This window comes from Triticum urartu, chromosome 4 (genome assembly GCF_003073215.2).
Source record: "Triticum urartu cultivar G1812 chromosome 4, Tu2.1, whole genome shotgun sequence".
Taxonomy (NCBI): Eukaryota; Viridiplantae; Streptophyta; class Magnoliopsida; order Poales; family Poaceae; genus Triticum; species Triticum urartu.
Window position 1 is genome coordinate 20,980,298 of NC_053025.1, and position 9,535 is coordinate 20,989,832.

A 9,535-nucleotide genomic window follows, 5' to 3' on the forward strand; every position below is an offset into this window, starting at 1 on the left:
TTCATGATTGTGAGCACTCATTAAAATATGACATGCTAAAGGGTTGACATTGGACAAGGAAGACAACGTAATGGGTTATGTTTTCTTACATCCGAGATAAATTATATTGTCATGGATCATCCAACAAGATTGAGCTTGCCTTTACCCCTCATGCTAGCCAAATTCTTTGCACCAAGTTGAGATACTACTTGTGCTTCCAAACACCCTTAAACCAGTTTTGCCATGAGAGTCCACCATACCTACCTATGGATTGAGTAAGATCCTCCAAGTAAGTTGTCATCAGTGCAAGCAATAAAAATTGCTCTCTAAATATGTATGACTTATTAGTGTGGGAGAAAATAAGCTTTATACGATCATGTGATATGGAAGAATAAAAGCGACGGACTGCATAAAAAAGGTCCATATCACAAGTGGCAATATAAAGTGACGATCTTTCGCATTAAGATTTTGTGCATCCAACCATAAAAGTGCATGACAACCTCTGCTTCCCTCTGCGAAGGGCCTATCTTTTACTTTTATCTCCTAACTTACATAAGAGTCTTGGTGTTCCTCACCCTTCCTTTTCAAATTTTATCTTTTGGCAAGCACAACATGTTGGAAAGATCCTGGTATATATGGCTAATTGGATGTGAGTTTTCATGAACTATTATTGTTGACATTACCCTTGAGGTAAAACATTGGGAGGCAAAACTATAAGCCCCTATCTTTCTCTGTGTCCGATTAAAACTCCATACCCACAAGTATTGCATGAGTGTTAGCAATTGTGAAAGACTATATGATAGTTGAGTACGCGGACTTGCTGTAAAGCTCTGATATCGACTCTTTCCTATGTTATGATAAATTGCAATTGCTCCAATGACTGAGATTATAGTTTGTTAGTTTCCAATGAAGTTTATGATTCATACTTGAAATTGTGATTTAATTGTTACTCTAGCATAAGAGATCATATGACAAGAATTATATAAGTTGTTGTTCTAAGAATGATCATGATGCCCTCATGTCCGTATTTTATTTTTATCGACACCTCTATCTCTAAACATGTGGACATATTTTTCGATTTCGGCTTTCGCTTGAGGACAAGCGAGGTCTAAGCTTGGGGGAGTTGATACGTCCATTTTGCATCATGCTTTTATATCGATATTTATTGCATTATGGGTTGTTATTACACATGATGTCACAATACGTATGCCTATTCTCTCTTATTTTACAAGGTTTACATAAAGAGGGAGAATGCGGGCAGCTAGGATTATGGGCTGGAAAAGGAGAACATATTAGAGACCTATTCTGCAAAGCTCCAAAAGTCCTGAAACTTCACGGAAGTCATTTTCAGAATATATAAAAAATACGGAGCGCAAGAAGTTCTGGAGGGGGGCCATACCCTGCCCACGAGGGTGGGGGGCGCGCCCCCTGCCTCATGGGCCCCCTGGTGGCCCTCCGATGCCCATCTTCTGCTATATGGGGTCTTTCGATGAGGAAAAAATCATAAGCCAGCTTTCGGGACGACACTCCGCCGCCACGAGGCGGAACCTTGGCGGAACCAATCTAGGGCTCTGGCGGAGCTGTTCTGCCGGGGAAACTTCCCTCCGGGAGGGGGAAATCATCACCAACGATCCTCTCATCGGGAGAGGGTCAATCTCCATCAACATCTTCACCAGCACCATCTCCTCTCAAACCCTAGTTCATCTCTTGTATCCAATTCTTGTCTCTAAGTCTGGGATTGGTACCTGTGGGTTGCTAGTAGTGTTGATTACTCCTTGTAGTTGATGCTAGTTGGTTTATTTGGTGGAAGATCATATGTTCAGATCCTATATGCGTATTAATACCCCTCTGATTATGAACATGAATATGCTTTGTGAGTAGTTACGTTTGTTCCTGAGGACATGGGAGAACTCTTGCTATTAGTAGTCATGTGAATTTGGTATTTGTTCGATATTTTGATGAGATGTATGTTGTCTCTCCTCTAGTGGTGTTATGTGAACGTCGACTACATGAGACTTCACCATTATTTGGGCCTAGAGGAAGGCATTGGGAAGTAATAATTAGATGATGGGTTGCTAGAGTGACAGAAGCTTAAACCCTAGTTTATGCGTTGCTTCGTAAGGGGCTGATTTGGCTCCATATGTTTCATGCTATGGTTAGGTTTACCTTAATACTTTTGTTGTAGTTGCGGATGCTTGCAATAGAGGTTAATCATAAGTGGGATGCTTGTCCAAGTAAGGACAGCACCCAAGCACCGGTCCTCCCACATACCAAATTATCAAAGTACCGAACGCGAATCATATGAACGTGATGAAAACTAGCTTGACGATAATTCCCATGTGTCCTCGGTAGCGCTTTTCTCTATATAAGAATTTGTCCAGGCTTGTCCTTTGCTACAAAAGGATTGGGCCACCTTGCTGCACTTTATTTACTTTTGTTACTTGTTGCTCGTTACCAATTATCTTATCACAAAACTATCTGTTACCTATAATTTCAGTGCTTGCAGAGAATACCTTGCTGAAAACCACTTATCATTTCCTTCTGCTCCTCATTGGGTTCGACACTCTTACTTATCGAAAGGACTACGATATATCCCCTGTACTTGTGGGTCATCAAGACTCTTTTCTGGTGCCGTTGCCGGGGAGTGAAGCGCCTTTGGTAGGTGGAATTTGGTAAGGAAAACTTTATATAGTGTGCTGAAATTTACTGTCACTTGTTACTATGGAAAGTAATCATCTGTGGGGCTTGTTCGGGGTATCTTCACCCCGACCAGAAGAGAAAAGATTTGCTCCTCAACCTATTGAACCTACTGAAAATGAAAATGTCTGCTTTGAAATTCCTTCGGGTATGATAGAAAAACTGCTAGCTAAACCTTTTGCAGGAGATGGAACATTACATCCCGATGAGCACCTAATATATGTGGATGAAGTTTGTGGATTATTTAAGCTTGCAGGTATGCCCGATGATGTAATCAAGAAGAAGGTCTTCCCTTTATCTTTGAAGGGAGATGCATTGACATGGTACAGGCTATGTGATGATATGGGATCATGGAACTACAAACGATTGACATGGTACAGGCTATGTGATGATGATACAGTACCCCTGGAGATGCATCTTGTTCATCGTGATCGCAATTATATATATAATTTTTGGCCTCGCGAAGGAGAAAGCATCGCTCAAGCTTGGGGGAGGCTTAAATCAATGTTATATTCATGCCCCAATCATGAGCTTCCAAGAGAAATAATTATTCAAAATTTATATGCTCGGCTTTCTGATAACAATCGCACCATGCTTGATACTTCTTGTGATGGCTCTTTTATGATGAAGACTATTGAATTCAAATGGGATTTATTGGAAAGAATTAAATGCAACTCTAAATATTGGGACCTCGACGAAGGTAAGAAGTCAGGTATGACACCTAAGTTTGATTGTGTTAAATCTTTTATGGATACCGATGTTTTCCGTAAATTTAGCACTAAATATGGACTTGACTCTGAAATAGTAGCTTCTTTCTGTGAATCTTTTCCTACTCATGTTGATCTCCCTAGGGAGAAGTGGTTTCAATATCATCCTCCCATAGAAGTAAAAGTAGTTGCACCTATTAAAGTTGAAGAAAAGACTGTCACTTATAAAGATCCTATTGTTCCTACTGCTTATGTTGAGAAACCACCTTTTCCTGTTAGGATAAAAGATCATGCTAAAGCTTCAACTGTGGTTCGTAAAAACAATATTAAAACCTATACACTCTTGAGCAAGTTAAAGTTGAACATCATATTGCTATTGTTAAAGATCTCTTGTCTAATAATATTGATGGGAATGTTATTCATTTCTGCGATGAGACTGCTAGAATTGATAAACCTTGTGCTAAAGATAAACATAGACCCGTGGTAGGCATGCCTGTTATTTCTGTTAAAATAGGAGATCATTGTTATCATGGCTTATGTGATATGGGTGCCAGTGCTAGTGCTATACCTCATGACTTATACAAAGAAATTATGCATGATATTGCACCTGCTGAGATAGAAGATATTGATCTCACAATTAAACTTGCCAATAGAGATACTATTCCACCAATTGGAATTGTTAGAGATGTTGAAGTCTTGTGTGGGAAAACTAAATATCCTGCTGATTTTCTTGTTCTTGGTTCCCCACAAGATAGCTTTTGTCCCATTATATTTGGTAGACCCTTCTTGAACACAGTTAATGCTAAGATAGATTGCGAAAAGGATGTTGTTACTATTGGTTTAGGTGATATGTCTCATGAGTTTAATTTCTCTAAATTTCGTAGACAACACCGTGAAGAGGAATTGCCTGGTAAAGATGAAATTATTGGTCTTGCTTTCATTGCCGTGCCTCCTAGTGATCCTTTAGAACAGTATTTGCTAGACCATGAAAATGATATGTTTATGAATGAAAGAAGGAAAATAGATGAAGTATTCTTTAAACAGGAACCCATCCTGAAACACAATTTGCCTGTTGAAATCCTAGGGGATCCTCCTCCACCCAAGGGTGATCTCGTGTTTGAGCTCAAACCATTACCTGATACTCTTAAATATGCTTATCTTAATGAGAAAAAGATATATCATGTTATTATTAGTGCTAACCTTTCAGAGCATGAAGAAGAGAGATTATTGAAAACTCTGAAGAAGCACCGTGCTGCTATTGGATATACTCTCTATGATCTTAAGGGCATTAGTCCAACTCTATGTCAATGTAACATCCCAAATTTTCAATTTGGAATGTTATACATAGTCATCCATGCATATCATATTTTATTCGCATTTCATCTCGCGATCCTCAAATATCCTAAGCAACTCAAGACCCTCGGAGAGAGTTGGGGATTTCCCGGTTTTCAAATTTGATCTTTATCAAATTTTGAAACGAGGATTTTTGGTTTTAATTATTTTCTCCCCAAAAATATTTCATACTAACATATATGAGAGGAGATAATATGACTTATCCAAGATAATTGAAATATTGGAGGAAAAATATTAAAATCAAATATTTTTTATTTGGATTTTATTGCAATTTTGTTTGCATTAGAAAAATTGCATGTTTTTCAAAATTGGATTTTAGGCCAAGAAAATGTTCATCTCGTTCTAAATATTTTATTTAGACAGTGAAAATTTATTTTGGCATTTTTAGATTTTTATTTATTTTTCTAGAATTTTATTTCAGTCGGCGAAATTATTTAAAAAAAAGTTTCCCGCGCCCGACTGGGACTAAGGCCCAGCCGAGCCAGGCCGGCCAGCCGCCGCCGCCGCCTCCTGCGCGTGCGCGCGCCGCCGCCGCCACTCGGACCGGAGTCCGAGTTGGACTCCGCCTCCGCCGCGCCTTGGCCCCTACTCCAAGCCACCACCCCCGCCCCCTTTATATACGCCGCCACCCCCGCCCCCAAACGCCACTGCCGCCGCCCACGCTAGCCGCCGCAGCCCGCGCCGCCGCCACGCAAGCTGCCGCTGCCCCGCCTCGCCGGAGCCCCCTCGCCGGAGGTAGCCACCGGACTCCGCCGCCGGTTTTTTTTTAAAAACCGTTCGGTTTTTTTTTGAAAACCCTAGATCCGTTTTTTTCGGATTCGCCGGTTTTTTTTCTTGGTTCTTCCAGTTAGCGGACGTTCGTCCGTACGTTCGTTTAATGAACGGTTTTTTGCCCATTAGTTACAGCTAACGAACGCTCGTTCGTTAGTCTATTCGTGAGTTTTCTTTTATCGGATTTATTCCGCGATTTTTTCTGATCGCGATTTCTGATCCGATCTTAGTTTCTGTTTATCTTTTCGCTCGTTGGTCGGAATCAGGCGATTCAAGCACCTAGAGTTTCGTCTCAAGACCCTCTTTCCGTTTAACCAACTCAAACAAGTTTTTGCTACTGTAAAATTTGACCTAGTTTCAGATTAGTAAACGAAGCTTCTTTCTTTCGCCGTTTGAGTTTCGTTGCTCCGTTTGATTTGATTCTTTTTGCGAACCGGAGTTCTTAATTTGAACTTCCTGGTCAACCTCTTTTATTTGAGTTTTGCTTGTGCATCGTTGCTTGTTACTTATGTATGCTATTTTTTGCTTGCGATAGAACACCTGGAGTGCGAAGCGTGCTACTACGAGTCCCTAGGTTTCGCAGATCGTCAGCAAGGCAAGTAACACTTTGATCATACCCCTTTATCACCCAGTTTTATGCATTAGTTCCAATCCTCAAACATTGCATGATTAGGATGTCATTAACTTGTGGGTTGGGAAGTAGTTGATGAGGTAGAACCTATTGCCCTGTTACATTCAAACCCTTGGGAGTTACTCTACGTGTTGCTTATATTACTATGCTATGCTATGCTCGTAGACGTGGTTTGGGTTTGAGTGAAATCCATGACAGATGTGAGCTTGTTAATTAATGGTTCAACTTAAGGTGGCAACTTAATCAAACAACTGGGTGGACTGAGGCACCTGGAGTACCCAGTGTTGCCTGTATTTTTGGAAATCCCGGAGTACCCGTGTGATCTTCCTATGGACCGCCACCCAGGCTCAAAGGGAACTGAGATGATTAATGCTAGAAACTTCCGTGTGCAGTCACAAGCTATTATGGGCTCTAGCATAGTTGAGTAAGTTACGTGAAGCTCTTGAAGAGGCAGATCAGCAGGTAGTGGGATGTAGGTTTGGTATGGTCTGTCCGGAGTAGAGAGTTAATGTTTCTGAAAGACTGTGTCTCGGTCATCCGCTTCTCAAACACCCTGTAGTGCGAGAAAACCAACGGAGGCGATCGAGTCTTGTGGGGAAAAGTGTGCAAACCTCTGCAGAGTGTACAATCTAAGCATGGTTAGCCGTGTCCCCGGTTATGGACAACTCTTGAGTATCTAGTACTTGGGTTGTTATCATAAGTATCTCATCATTAATAATATTGTTGGGTTGTTAATCACTTTAATTGGGATTGAGTTGGAGGAACCTTCTCAATGATGTTTCAACCACCATGATAGTTAAATTAAAATCTATTCCTTTGTTGTAGGGAAAAATTGGCTTTTCGCAAAAACTATAACCATAGAGCTTTCCACCAGCCAAATATGCATGTAGTGATAGCATTATTCTGTTCTTGCTCTACTGTGTTACTTTGCCAGCATATTCCATGTGCTGACCCGTTTTCGGGCTGCAAGTATTATGTTGCAGACTTTTCAGACGAGGAGTAAGGTTCGTTAGGTCGTTGCCGTGCAGCTCAGCTATGCCGTTGGAGTTGATGGACTCACTTTATCTTCCAAGCCTTCCGCTGTTATCGTATTAGATGGCCTTAAGCCATATTATTGTAATAAGTTCTCTCTTGAGACATTCGATGTAATAAGTGTGTGATTGCTACTCTGTTATAAATCCTTCGAGTACTATGTGTGTCAGCATTACCGATCCAGGGATGGCACTGAAGCACAAATACTTGACCATCTGAGGTCGGGTCGCTACAAGATGGTATCAGAGCACATGCTGAGTGTGGGACACGACCACTAAGATAAACCCTAGGTCACCCTTCTCTTCTCATTTCTAACTCCTCCCCATTTTCTACTCTTTAGGATGACGGAGATGAAGAACAAGTTTGCACAACCGGCTGAAGACACACCTTTTGGACGCCACTTGAAGGAAGCAACTAGGTACTTGAATATTGGAATACCAAGCTTCACCGGGACGTACAACACCACTTTACCTGAAGAGGAGCGCTGGATGATTCAAGTACAAGTTCCAGGAAGGACATTCTCGCCAACTTCTAAACCCATAGAGTTTTCTTTCGAAGCACCCACCTGGAGTCTAGGCAAGAGCATGGCAGCCCACATTACCATGGGATGCATTGGAGAAGTTTACAATAGGTAGCTTAAGGACACTATTTACCAAATATGTGGGCGTCGAGACAAGCAATGGGAAGTAATCAGCACCAGGAAGGATAGATCCATTGCAGCTTTCATCTAGGAGTTAAACCAGCACATCCGACGTCAGGAAAACCAAATGTGCGCGGACTTGAAGAAGGTGAAGACTAGGATCATTGAGCTGGAGGAAGAACTCAAGTTTACCCGCGATGGATATGAGGAGGAAATCAAGACACTACTAGAGAAGAATGACGACTTAGTCAAGAAGATCGGAGTATTCATGGGTGGACTAGCACCAATAGAAGAAGAAGAAGAACCCAAGGAGATACACCCCGAGGACTACATCATCATCGACGACACTGATTCCGATCCTAGTGATGATTACTTTGAAGACAAAGCTGATTCCGATCATGGAGTCTTCCACCGATCAAAATTTCTAGATGACTACCATATATCACTAGTATTCCCCCATGTATTTAGTAGTAGTTGAGCACTTGTGCGATAGTTCTAGATAGTTTGTATGCCCTTGCTTGATTGATTGAGTGAAATGATTGTGTTTGTCTCATGTGCATATGGGTAGTGTTTTCTCATTAGACCTCTTTTCTATTCTAAATCTCTTCCATCTAAACCCCTCAGATGCCTCCGAGACGTGACACCGGTTTTGCTTTCCCAACGGAGCTCACCCAGTTGATCCAATAGCAGAATACTTTGATGCAATTGCTAATTCAGAACCAGGGCAACAACAACAACAACAACCCGCCGCCCGTGGACAACCTAGCCCGTTTTCTAAGGTTACAACCGCCGGTGTTTTCCAGTAGCACCGAGCCCATAGTTGCGGACGATTGGCTACGCCGTATTGGAAGGGAGTTGACCACCGCAGGTTGCACTGATGCTGAGAGAGTGCGCTTTGCCACACATCAATTGGATGGACCAGCAGCCTCATGGTGGGAGAATTACACAGCCACTTTTCCTATAGCCAATGTCACTTGGGACCAGTTTCAGCAAGCTTTCGGCACAGCCCATGGCTCCACTGGAGCTATGCAAATGAAGAAGCGGGAGTTCTGCAACTTACGTCAGGGGAACCGTACTGTTTCTCAGTACGTGGACGAGTTTAGCAAGTTATCTCACTATGCCCCTGATGATGTGGCCACAAATGCCGCGAAGCAGGAGAAGTTTATGGAAGGGCTGAATGATGAGATGAGCATGCAGTTGATGGTAGCAACCTTCAACAACTACCAGGAGTTGGTAGATACGGCTCTTATGATTGAAGGACTCTTATGATTGAGGGGAAGCAACAGCAAATTGAGAGCCGCAAGAGGAAGTATGGACAAGGGAAGTATAATTCAGGAGCTCAGCAGAAGCCTCGCCTAACCCCGAACTCGGGAGGACTTGTTCATAACCATGGAGGTCACAACCACACTGGAGGAGGATCACATAACCACAGTGGTGCTAAGAATGGGAATGGGAACGCAGCTAACAACAATCAGAACCGCTCCAACCCGTCCACACCCGCCAAAAGAGACCTAAGTCAGGTTACCTGCTTTAAGTGCGGGAAGACAAGGCACTATGCCAATGATTGCCCTGAAGGAAGGAATGGAAACGGAAATGGAAGCGCTGGGAAGAAGCCTAATCCATTCAACAAAGGACAAGTGAACCACGTTAACGTGGAGGAGGTTGAAGAGCAGCCGGACGCGGTAATAGGTAAGTTTTTGGTTAAGTCATTTACTGCTCTTGTTC